We start from the raw sequence: 12174 nt of genomic DNA on the forward strand, positions 1-12174 counted from the left end.
TTCTCTTTGTGAAATTACCTTCGTTCTATTGCCACTCTGAATGGAAACACGTACAGTGTCAATATACTGAATGTACCTCTGATGCCATATGTCGGCGTTTGATATGCGCCTACTATTGAGGCTCGTAAATGTACTTATGAAATTCTTTTAACACACTTATTCAGAATTAATATATATGTAAATCATAATGATTAAAATGAAAAGTGTTACCCAAAGTACCGAGCAATACGAGTATCAGGTCTACACGACATATATGTCTATATACTTATCCTTCGTGACGGGCCCCTGTGCGGTGCATGGTGGGAAATAAATTGTACAAATTTAAGTCATATCCTGACCGGTTCAGTCTGTGTGTGGAGCGTTGGAAATACGATTGTCAGCATACTTAGTTTTTAGGTACTTTCATTATCCTAACTCGAGAAATACGACGGAAACATAGCAAGTGTTACACAGTCTACGCTGAGTATCGTGAATCGAGTTTAACTTCCATCTCACTACAGTGAATGTTGTTTGTTCTTGTCTTCATTCCAGAGACTGGTTTGATGCAGCTCTCGATCCTACTCTATCCTGGGAGAGCTTCTTCATCTCCAAGTACCTACTGCAACTTACATCCTTCTGAATCTGCTTTGTCTATCCATCTCTTAGTTTCCCTCTGCGACTATTACCCTCCACGCTTCCCTCCAATACTGAAGTGGTAATCCCTTGATGCCTCAGAACGTGTCCTACCAACCGATCCCTTCTTTTAGTCAGGTTGTGCCACAAATTCCTCTACTCCCCAATTCTATTCAGCACCTCCACAACAGTTACGTGATCTACCCACTTAATCTTCAGCATTCTTCTGTAGCACCACATTTCGAAAGCTTCTATTCTCTTCTTGTCCAAACTATTTATCGTCCTTGTTTCACTTCCATCCATGGCTACACTCCATACAAATCCTTTTAGAAATGACTTCCTGATACTTAAATCTATACTCGAAGTTAACACATTTCTCTTCTTCAGAAACGCTTTCCTTGCCATTGCCAGTGTAAATTTTATATCGTCTCTACTCCGACCAGCATCAGTAATTTTGCTCCCCAAATAGCAGAACTCATTTACTACTTGAAGCGTCTCATTTCCTAATCTAATTTCCTCAGCATCAAACGACTTAATTCGACTGCATTCCATTATCCTAGTTTTGCTTTTGTTGATGTTCATCTTATATCCTCCTTTCAAGACACGGTCCACTCCATTCAACTGCTCTTCCAGGTACTTTGTTGTCTCTGACAGAATTAGAACGTCATCGGTGAACCTCAAAGTTTTTATTTCTTCTCCATCGATTTTAATACCTACTCCGAATTTTTCTTTTGTTTCCTATACTACTTGCTCAATATAAACATTGAATATCATCGGAGATAGGCTACAACACTGGTTCACTCCCTTCCCAACCACTGCTTCCCTTTCATGCCCCTGGACTCTTATAACTGCCATCTGGTTTCTGTACAAACTCTGTACAAACTCCCTATAATTTACCCCTGCCACCTTCAGAATTTGAAAGAGAGTATTCCAGTCAACATTGTCAAAAGCTTTTTCTGAGTCTACAAATGGTAGAAATGTCGGTTTGCCTTTCCTTAATCTATGTTCTAAGATAAGTCGTTAACCTATTCACTACCCATTTCAAATTTTCTAACCCATCTGCCCGATTAAGGGATCTAACATTCTACGCTCCGATCCGTAGAACGCCAGTTTTCTTTTTCTTGATAACGACGGCCTCCTGAGTAGTACCTGCCTGGAGATCCGAATGGGGGCTATTTTACCTCCGGAATATTTTAGCATAAAGGACGCCATCATCATTTAACCATACAGTAAAGCTGCATGCCCTCGGGAAAATTACGGCTGTAGTTTCCACTTGCTTTCAGCCGTTCGCAGTACCAGCACAGCAGTGTTACAAGGCCAGATCAGTCACTCATCCAGACTGTTGCCCCTGCAACTACTGAATAGGCTGCTGCCACTCTTCAGGAACCACACATTTGTCTCGCCTCTCAAGAGATACCCCTCCCTTGAGGTTGCACCTACGGTACGGCTATCTGTATCGCTGAGGCACGTAAGCCTCCCCACCTTTGAATGTATGGGATTAAAATTCTAAAATAAAAAGAGAGAGATTCAATTTGCTGTCATTTCACCATTTGTAAATGATCTATAATGAGGATCCCATCTACTATGAGAAAATTATTGTCGATAACGTTTAAAAAACTAAAACAAGTATATTAATTTGTGCAGAACCATTACCAACTAATCGCTGCTTTGCGTGGGTACTGTTCCGTTTCTGAAATCGGGAGCTAAAAACTGTTGAATCTTTCTAAAACGTATCAAAGACTTGATTTGTTTCATGGAGTAAGTACAGCCTTCTATAGCAGCGGAACCGATCTCGCACAAAGTTTAGTAATCTTTTCGATTCATGTAAAATATAATGTACTTATAATCCTAAGATTTTAGATGCTTCATAGAACATTAATCTCCATTCGTCTAGTGTCGTATTGTGCACTCCTCTCATGTTTTCATATACTTTGCAGTTTGGGACGTAGTTTGTATACCTCATTTTGAATGACAACATTGAATTCACTAGGCTTTTCCATTACTTGGAATATTCCGTTAGTCTTAAGAAACTTTCCAATGACGTAATTCAGGCGATTAACGTGAACACGCCCTGTGTTTCCTACGTAGAACATACTCAGACGGTTCAGCTGTTTTGAATCTATTTTCACACGATATGGTATCTTTCGTAACGTCAATAGCCAAATAATTATCCGTATGTGATATGGACTGAAGTTACATCGCAGTAAACACTGTCGAAATATAAACAATGCTTCATTGTTATCAGCAACATGTGTGTGCATGTCGAGAACGTCTCAATTACAATTTATTTTTGGGTAGCAATCACAATCAAATTATAGATGAAGCCTAAAATTTTTGAAATATTTTACGTCGTACATTCTTAAATCCGATGCCCCTCTGTTTTCTCCCCAAATTCTAAAAAAGTTCACTTTCCGATCACCCCTTTTGTTTCGTTTGTAAATTTCCTCCCCAGCACTGCACAGTATATTTTTCGTTACACACAGCTCTTTGAAATACTTTTCACTGGACAAAACTAATGAATCAGAACGATTTAAATCTTTTCCTAGGTGCTTGGTACCTGAGAGTTGACTTCTTTTTTAACAACAATTATTTGTGCATTTCTCTCATTCTCTCCCTCCCTCTCTCTGTCTCTCTTTTGTTTTTTTCTTCTGAGTAGTTCGATGAGGCTCCTGTAAGAACCTATTCATCTCACAGTAGCACTTTCAACATATTCAGTCATTTATTTGCTTGCTGTATTCCAATCGCTCTCTTCCTCTACAGTTTTTGCCCTATACAGCTAACTCTAGTAACATGGAAGTCATTCCCTCATGTCTTAACAGATGTCCTGTCCCTTCTCCTTGTCAGTGTTTTCCTCATATTCCTATCCTCTGCGATTCTGCGCAAAACCTCCTCACCCCTGAACGTATGAGTTCAAATAATTTTAACATTTGCCTGTACCACCACATCTCAAATGCTTCAATTATTTCCGTTCCGGTTTTCCCACAGTCCATGTTTCACTATCATACAATGCTGTGCTCCAGACGTACATTCTCAGAAATTTGTTCCTCAAATTAAGGCCTATATTTTATGCTAGTAGACAATTCTTGACCAGGAATGCCTTTCTTTCAAAGGCGAGTCTACTTTTGATGTCCTCCTTGCTTTAACTCAGGATCGCAACGTCACCAGCGAATCGTATCATTGATATCCTTTCACCTTGAATTTTAATTCCACTCCTGAACATTTATTTCCATTATTGCTTCTTCGATGTACAGACCGAACAGTAGGGGCTAAGGCTACATCTCTACATTACGTCCTTTTTGATCCGAGCGCTTCGTTCTTGGTCACTCTTATGATACACTCTTGTTTCTTGTAAATACTGTATATTACCCGTCTCTCCCTACGGCTTACTCCTGTATCTTTCAGAATTTTAAACCTCTTGCCTCATTTTACATTGTCGAATGCTTTTCCCTGCTTTCTCCTGTAATGATCGACATCAAGCGCATCCTCAATTTTCTTTCTCATTCTTTTGTACATTATTCCTGTCAGCAAATTGTACTCTTTCCATCCATCCGCTGACTCCTCCGCATTTAACAGTGGAATCCCATTGCACTCTGGATGTTACCGCTCTTGCTTTTAATATCACCGAAGGTTGTTTTGATTTTCCTGTATGATGATCAATACTTCCGACTATATTTCGTTTTCGATTTCTTCACATTTTTTCTGCAGCCATTTCCTCTTAGCTTTCCTTCACTTCGTTTTTATTTCATTACTCAGCGATTTGTATTTCTGTGTTCCTGAATTTCTCTGAACATTTTTGTACTTCCTTCTTTCTTGGGTCAACTTAAGTATTTCTTCTGTCACCCTTGTTTTCTTCGCCGTTACCTTCTTTGTATTTATGTTTTCCTTTCCAACTTGTGTGTTTTCCCTTTTTAGATATATCCAATCTTCTTCAGCTTTACTGCATAATGAGCTATTATCTGTTGCTATATTTATAGGATTCAAGCATGTCTCGTCATCCATTAGTGCTTCTGTATCCCGCTTCTTTGCATATTGATTTTACCTTACCAATCTCTTGAACGTCAGCTTGCGCTTCACCACTACTACATTGTGGTCTGAGCCTATATCTGCTACTGGGTACGCCTTAGAATCTAGTATCTGATTTCATAACCTCGTCTCGGCACGATGTAATATAAGTGAAATCCTCCTCTATCACCCGATATTTTCCAAGTAATCATCCTCCTCTTCCCTATTAGCATTCGAAATTTGTTACAGAACTCAATCTGTCTCTCTTCTTTCATTCCTAGTCCCAAGCCCGTACTCTCCTGCAACCTTTTCTTCTATTCCTTCACCTACAACAGCATTCCAGTCCGCCATGACTGTTACATTGTACTTGAGTATATTTTAAATATCCTCATGTACTTTCTCTATCTCTTCGTCTTCAGCTTGCGACGTCGGCATCTATTCGTGAACTATCGTTGTTGGTGTTGGTTTACAGTCTATTCTGACAAGAACAAACCTGTTACTGTTCACTGTTAGACACTCGTTGCCCTACCTTTCTATTCATAAAGAACCCTACTCCCGTTTTACCATTTTCTGCTGCTGTTGATATTACGCGACCAGAGATCATTGTCTTCTTTTCATTTTACTTCACTGATACCAACTATATCTGAACTGAGCGTTTGCCTTTCCATTTTCCGATTTTCTAGTTTTCCTACCACGTTACAGCCTTTGACATTGCACGCCTCCACTGATAGAACGTTGTCCTTTTGTTGATTACTCAATCTTTCTCTCATGAACACTCCCCCCCCCCCACCGTCCCTCCTTGGCAGCCGCCTCCTGGACATCCGAATGGGCAACTATTCCGGAATCTTTTGTCAATGGAGAGATCATATTATCACTTTTTCAATTACAGACCACATGTGCTGTAGATACACGTTATGTGTTTTTAATGCAGTGGTTTCCCTCTGCATCCTCATGTCGTCGAGCATTGCCGATTTTCGGTCTTTAGGTGCGGGTTCCCACTCCGGAGACGAGAGAGTGCTCTGTAACTTGTGCTCTCGTCCACCCTCTTTGACAAAGACGTTGTCAGAATGAAAGTGACTTCCTATACCTGAAATCTTCGGCCACCGATACTAATTATTAATCAAAATTAAAACAGTGGTGCGTTTCGCACCCAGGACAGAGGACATTTTGATTACTAATGAAAGACGTTACCCCTACACCACATGGGCTGCGCAAAATTATCGACAGGTATACATGGAATTCTCGATCCATATCTGGTTTCATAGTCAACTTCGAAACGTGTTATATAATTCAGGTACGACACGGAATTTTTCTTTATAAGAGGCTTTCCCATTTACACCGCGAGGAAAGTGTGAACTTTGTCTCGTTTTTAAGTTGAATCTGCAAATCCACACTCGTCCGTCCTGGTACTACGATTCACAGTAATTCATTTGCTTGCTTTTAGACACTTGGGTCAATATTATCATGGCTATGGAAGCTGCTATAAACAGAAATCTAAAGCACAAAGGACCTGAGTAACCGTGCTCTATTCAACCAATGAGATTCTATGAAGTTATTTACTAGGTTCCACCCTCCGTTTTCTTTTTTCGGTATTATTAAACTTCATTCACTTACCTAGTATCCACAGATACCTTACACATTCGGCAACATGTGTAGCATCCGACCCATATTTTTCATATACACTTTATTTATGCGCATAGTAATGTGTTTTGTGCTATACATTTGCACGTGGCGTTTTCTGTATCGTACGTTACTTTAAAAACCTGACAGGTCGTCAGTCCCCTAGAACATAGAACAACTTAAACCTAACTAACAAAGGACATCACACACATCCATACCCGATGCAGGATTCGAACCTGCGACCGTAGCGGTCGCGCGGTTCCAGACTGAAGCGCCTAGAACCGCTCGTCCACATCGGCGGCACACTGAACAGGGACAGAGGATGTTCGTGATACACTAAATCCTCAAACATTTTCTTTTACTCCGGACTCCAAATTCGTTTTCTATTAGCGAGTGATGTAACAGGTGTCAACGTTGTCTAATGATTTTTGGGTCCTGATTCGACCTTGTCGATGTGTGTACTTAGAAAAAAAAATCATCAGCTATGTTTGGAGATGATTTATGGTATAAGGAGTCTCCCCTTCTCTGAGAGTGGTCATGCCATAAGAAGATACACGTCCTCATAAGCTCGGCATTCATTTGCTGGGTACGGGCTTGGCGATCCCTGGTTTCCTGAGATGGGGACTGGTAAGTGCCGCCAGTCCTCTGTCACTGTAAGCTTTGGGCAAGCTTCAGCGACCACTGTACGGCGCTGCGGTGGAATGTTGTGCTTCACAGGGAACGGGGATCTCAGCTAGACCGACCGGATTGTGAGGTTGGTAAAAACTTTTACAAAAAACCCATCAATCTCAAGGTATGCTCTGCGCCGATGTGGTGCATGGCTGTTGAGGTGGAACAGTCGGTATCGGGCAACATCTGGGGAACATACCGTACCTCTGTTGTATAACGCTTGCCTAGGCAAGGGGGCTTCTGTCCGGCTGGACTTTTATTGCCCTAACTGCTCTCGTAGGACCCAGAACGTCTGACTGTAACAATGTCTCTTCCGCTGATAGTGTCTACCTTTTCTGCCGGTCGTCGACTCGTAACAGATATCTCGAAATGGCGTATCGTGAACGGCTAATAGTTAATTCATCAGTCGGATACCACTGCGCACGTTCTTCTTATTACTAATAGTGCACCCCAAGATTTCGCAAGTAACACTTGCAAATGGTTGCACCACTGATTCCGAGATCGTATAAATGATACACTCTGTACTAATGTTACTCTACGACCTAACATGGCACACTGAACTTTCTGGCACAAATTCAACAGAACTACGGCATGAGGAGGTAAGTGCCTTCATTATTGTGACCACGCACTATGAAATAAGAACACACTTTCAGTAATCCGACGCTGTAAATTAAGCCCGATATCGCTTCCAAAAAGCAACGTTGAGACACCTGTCAGTTACGACCAAGTGGCCAGAAGAACTGAACGGACGACGGGAAAAGCAGTCCAAGTGAAGTCACTGTTGCTTCGCGGTGGCGGGCGAGCGCATTAACTTGTTTTATTCTCCCTGCTTAAGTGCTTGCGAGATTAATAGAACCCGGTACGTAGTTGTCGATGGCGAGTGTCATCATAGACCAGTCTATCGCCATGAGTTCCCCAGGGGTATGTGATAGGATCGTTCTTATTCTTTATATGCCGACATTTCCTGTGCTGTGTTCGTTGGCCCCGAGACCAGGCGGGCCAGCAATCAGAACCAGGGTGCCATCCATCAGACGTGGCGCGCCGCGCCGTCTCTACCATTTAGCGTCGTCCATCTCACATCAGCGCGTGGGTCGCTGAGCCCAGCGGCTCAACACATCACAAGGCTGCCCCCGCTAGCTCAGTGGTCAGCGCGACAGAATGTCAATCACAAGGGTCCGGGTTCGATTCACGGATGGGTCGATGATTTTCTCCGCTCAGGGACTGGGTGTTGCGTTATCCTCATCATCATCATTTCATCCCCATCGACGGGTAAGTCGCCGAAGTGGCGTCAACTCGAAAGACATGCACCTGGCGAACTGTCTACCCAACGGGAGGCCTAGTCACATGACATTCACACCACATCACCTCGGGGTAACCGTCTCTCCAGCCTCCAGCTGTTTACATACTTACGTACCTAAAGTGAGGAAAAGACTAACTAAGTCACAGATGTCTTACCAGTGGTCAGCCACTCGCTTCCAATCACCAGACATTCTCAACCCACGTCCAAAGGAAGCAAACGGTACCTCATGCTGATCTTCGCTCATTCCTGATCCTTTTGGGGTGACCACGTCACCCCAACTCCAATACCCGATTGGTAGTCCCGTTCTAAAGGTCTATAATCCTTTCGTTTTGGGATGGATAAGGGAAGCAATACCTATAGGAACCAGAACCTTGGATGATTTGGAAATAACGTCCATCACTACACTCAGGAATGTTCTAATGATATATTTACAGCGGGAGTTGCAAGAATGTTAGATCAATTACGAAATGTGTTGCCAGCAGAGGCCGGAATGTAGCTGATATAGAGACCTGAATACCTAGTGACGGTAATTTTTAAGTTGGCGAGTTGTGTGGGTATTATGTTCAACCAACCGCTCTTTTAAATTTTGACACGGATTATTTTCCTTGCCGTTAACTAGTTGTTTAGGCACCGGTGGCTCATCATTATATAGAGGAGTTACTCGAACACCATCTGGACCAAGTGCTGCTAGACCCTATGGTCGTGGTGACTGCATTGTCTCATGGTATCTACAACACTCTAGTTTATATTACAAAGAAACCACCAAAGACGTATTGATACACATTTGTCATGTCGCAGTCGGCTTCATTAAAAAGAACACCATTAAGTTATAGAAGATAAATCCATCAGAAATACTCAGATTGCCAGTGGCTTAACAGGTGTACAAGTCTAAGAATTTCAATTTTTTTTTCATGACTGGTTTGATGCGGCCCACCACGAGTTCTCCTTCTGTGCCAAACTCTTCATTTCGCAGTAGGGTTTGCAACCTACGTCCTAAATTAAATGCTGGATGTATTCCAATCTCTGTCTTCCTCTACAATTTCATCCTATACAGCTCCCTCTAAAACAATGGAAGTTGTTACCTGATATCGTAACAGATATCTTACCATACTACCCCTTCTTCTTGTCGCTGTCTTTTATATGTTCTTTTCCTTTCCGACTCTGCCAAGAACCTTCCCATTCTTTACCTTATCAGTCCGCCTAATTTTCGACATTCTTCTCTAGCACCACATCTCAAATGCTTTGATTCTCTTCTTTTCTGGTGTATCTTTCACTATCATTAAATTCTGTGCTCCAAACGTACATTCTTTCTCAATTTATTGTCCATGTTTGATACGAGTAGACTGCTGTTGGTAAGGAATGCCCTTTTTGCCAGTGCTAATCTGCTTTATATGTCCTCTCTCCTCCGTACGTCAACAGTTACACTCCTGGAAATTGAAATAAGAACACCGTGAATTCATTGTCCCAGGAAGGGGAAACTTTATTGACACATTCCTGGGGTCAGATACATCACATGATCACACTGACAGAACCACAGGCACATAGACACAGGCAACAGAGCATGCACAATGTCGGCACTAGTACAGTGTATATCCACCTTTCGCAGCAATGCAGGCTGCTATTCTCCCATGGAGACGATCGTAGAGATGCTGGATGTAGTCCTGTGGAACGGCTTGCCATGCCATTTCCACCTGGCGCCTCAGTTGGACCAGCGTTCGTGCTGGACGTGCAGACCGCGTGAGACGACGCTTCATCCAGTCCCAAACATGCTCAATGGGGGACAGATCCGGAGATCTTGCTGGCCAGGGTAGTTGACTTACACCTTCTAGAGCACGTTGGGTGGCACGGGATACATGCGGACGTGCATTGTCCTGTTGGAACAGCAAGTTCCCTTGCCGGTCTAGGAATGGTAGAACGATGGGGTCGATGACGGTTTGGATGCACCGTGCACTATTCAGTGTCCCCTCGACGATCACCAGTGGTGTACGGCCAGTGTAGGAGATCGCTCCCCACACCATGATGCCGGGTGTTGGCCCTGTGTGCCTCGGTCGTATGCAGTCCTGATTGTGGCGCTCACCTGCACGGCGCCAAACACGCATACGACCATCATTGGCACCAAGGCAGAAGCGACTCTCATCGCTGAAGACGACACGTCTCCATTCGTCCCTCCATTCACGCCTGTCGCGACACCACTGGAGGCGGTCTGCACGATGTTGGGGCGTGAGCGGAACACGGCCTAACGGTGTGCGGGACCGTAGCCCAGCTTCATGGAGACAGTTGCGAATGGTCCTCGCCGATACCCCAGGAGCAACAGTGTCCCTAATTTGCTGGGAAGTGGCGGTGCGGTCCCCTACGGCACTGCGTAGGATCCTACGGTCTTGGCGTGCATCCGTGCGTCGCTGCGGTCCGGTCCCAGGTCGACGGGCACGTGCACCTTCCGCCGACCACTGGCGACAACATCGATGTACTGTGGAGACCTCACGCCCCACGTGTTGAGCAATTCGGCGGTACGTCCACCCGGCCTCCCGCATGCCCACTATACGCTCTCGCTCAAAGTCCGTCAACTGCACATACGGTTCACGTCCACGCTGTCGCGGCATGCTACCAGTGTTAAAGACTGCGATGGAGCTCCGTATGCCACGGCAAACTGGCTGACACTGACGGCGGCGGTGCACAAATGCTGCGCAGCTAGCGCCATTCGAAGGCCAACACCGCGGTTCCTGGTGTGTCCGCTGTGCCGTGCGTGTGATCATTGCTTGTACAGCCCTCTCGCAGTGTCCGGAGCAAGTATGGTGGGTCTGACACACCGGTGTCAATGTGTTCTTTTTTCCATTTCCAGGAGTGTATCTTGCTCGCTAGGTGGCAGAATTCCTTAACTTCATTTACTTCGCGATCACCAATCCACACGTGAAGTTCCTCTTAGCCTCATTTCTGCTACTTTTCATTTCTTTCGAGTTTCTTCGACTTTCTATCAATCCATATTCTATACTAAACAGATTGTTCATTCCATTCAGTAGCTCCTGTATCTCTCCTTCACTTTCATTCAGGATAGCAATGTTACCAGCGCATCTTATGATCTATATCCCTGCACCTTGAATTTTAATTCCACTCTTCAACCATTTTTTATTTCCGCCATTGCATCTTCGATGTACAAATTTAACTGCGGGGCGAAAGACTACATCCCTGTGTAACATCCTTTTTAATCCGCCCGTTTCCTTCTTGACTCTTCTGTATAATGTATATTACTTGTCCATCTCTATATATTATCCCTAATTTTCTCAGAATTTTGAACATCTTGCACCACTTGCCATTGTCGAAGGCATTTTACAGACCAACAAATTCTATGATTGTGCCGCGACTTTTCTTCAGAGTTGCTTCGACTATCACCCGGAACGTCAAAACAGCATATGTGGTGCCTTAACCCTTTCTTAAGTCAAACTGATGGTCGTCCAACACATCCTTAATCCTCTTTCCCATTCTCCTTCTCTTTTCCATTTTGCTGTACATTATTCTTTTCAGCAGCTTGTATATATGAATTGTTAAGCTGATTGTGTGATAATTCTCGCACTTGTCGGCTCTTACGTTCTTAGTAATTGTGTGCATGATGTCCGAAGGTTGGATAGTGTATCCCCAGACTTATACATTCCACACACCTGCTTGAACAGACGTTTTGTTGCCACTTTCTCAATGGTTTAAGAAAATCCGATGGAATGTTATGTATCCCTTCTGCCTTGTTTGGTCGTAAGCCTTCTATGGATATGTTAATTTCTGATTCTAAAACAGGATCCCCTTCCTCATCTTCATTGATTCCTGTTTCTTCTTTTCTCGCGTCATCAGACAAGTAATCCCCCACATAGTGGCTATCAATGTTCTCTCTTCTTCTCTCCGCACTCTCCTCTACATTTAGCAGTTGGGTTCTCAAAGCACTCGTAATGTTACAGCCCATGCTTTTAATTTCACCGAAGTTTGTT

At 43.6% G+C, this 12174-nt stretch overlaps 1 protein-coding gene across 1 annotated transcript in view; it reads right to left on the reverse strand.

Annotated features, from left to right (window-relative positions):
• Nucleotides 1-12174, reverse strand: part of LOC126223584 (hemicentin-1-like) — a 217010-nt gene that overhangs the window by 130547 nt on the left and 74289 nt on the right. The gene's annotated exons all lie outside the window — the stretch shown is intronic.

Source organism: Schistocerca nitens, chromosome 1 (assembly GCF_023898315.1).
Source record: "Schistocerca nitens isolate TAMUIC-IGC-003100 chromosome 1, iqSchNite1.1, whole genome shotgun sequence".
Lineage (NCBI taxonomy): Eukaryota > Metazoa > Arthropoda > Insecta > Orthoptera > Acrididae > Schistocerca > Schistocerca nitens.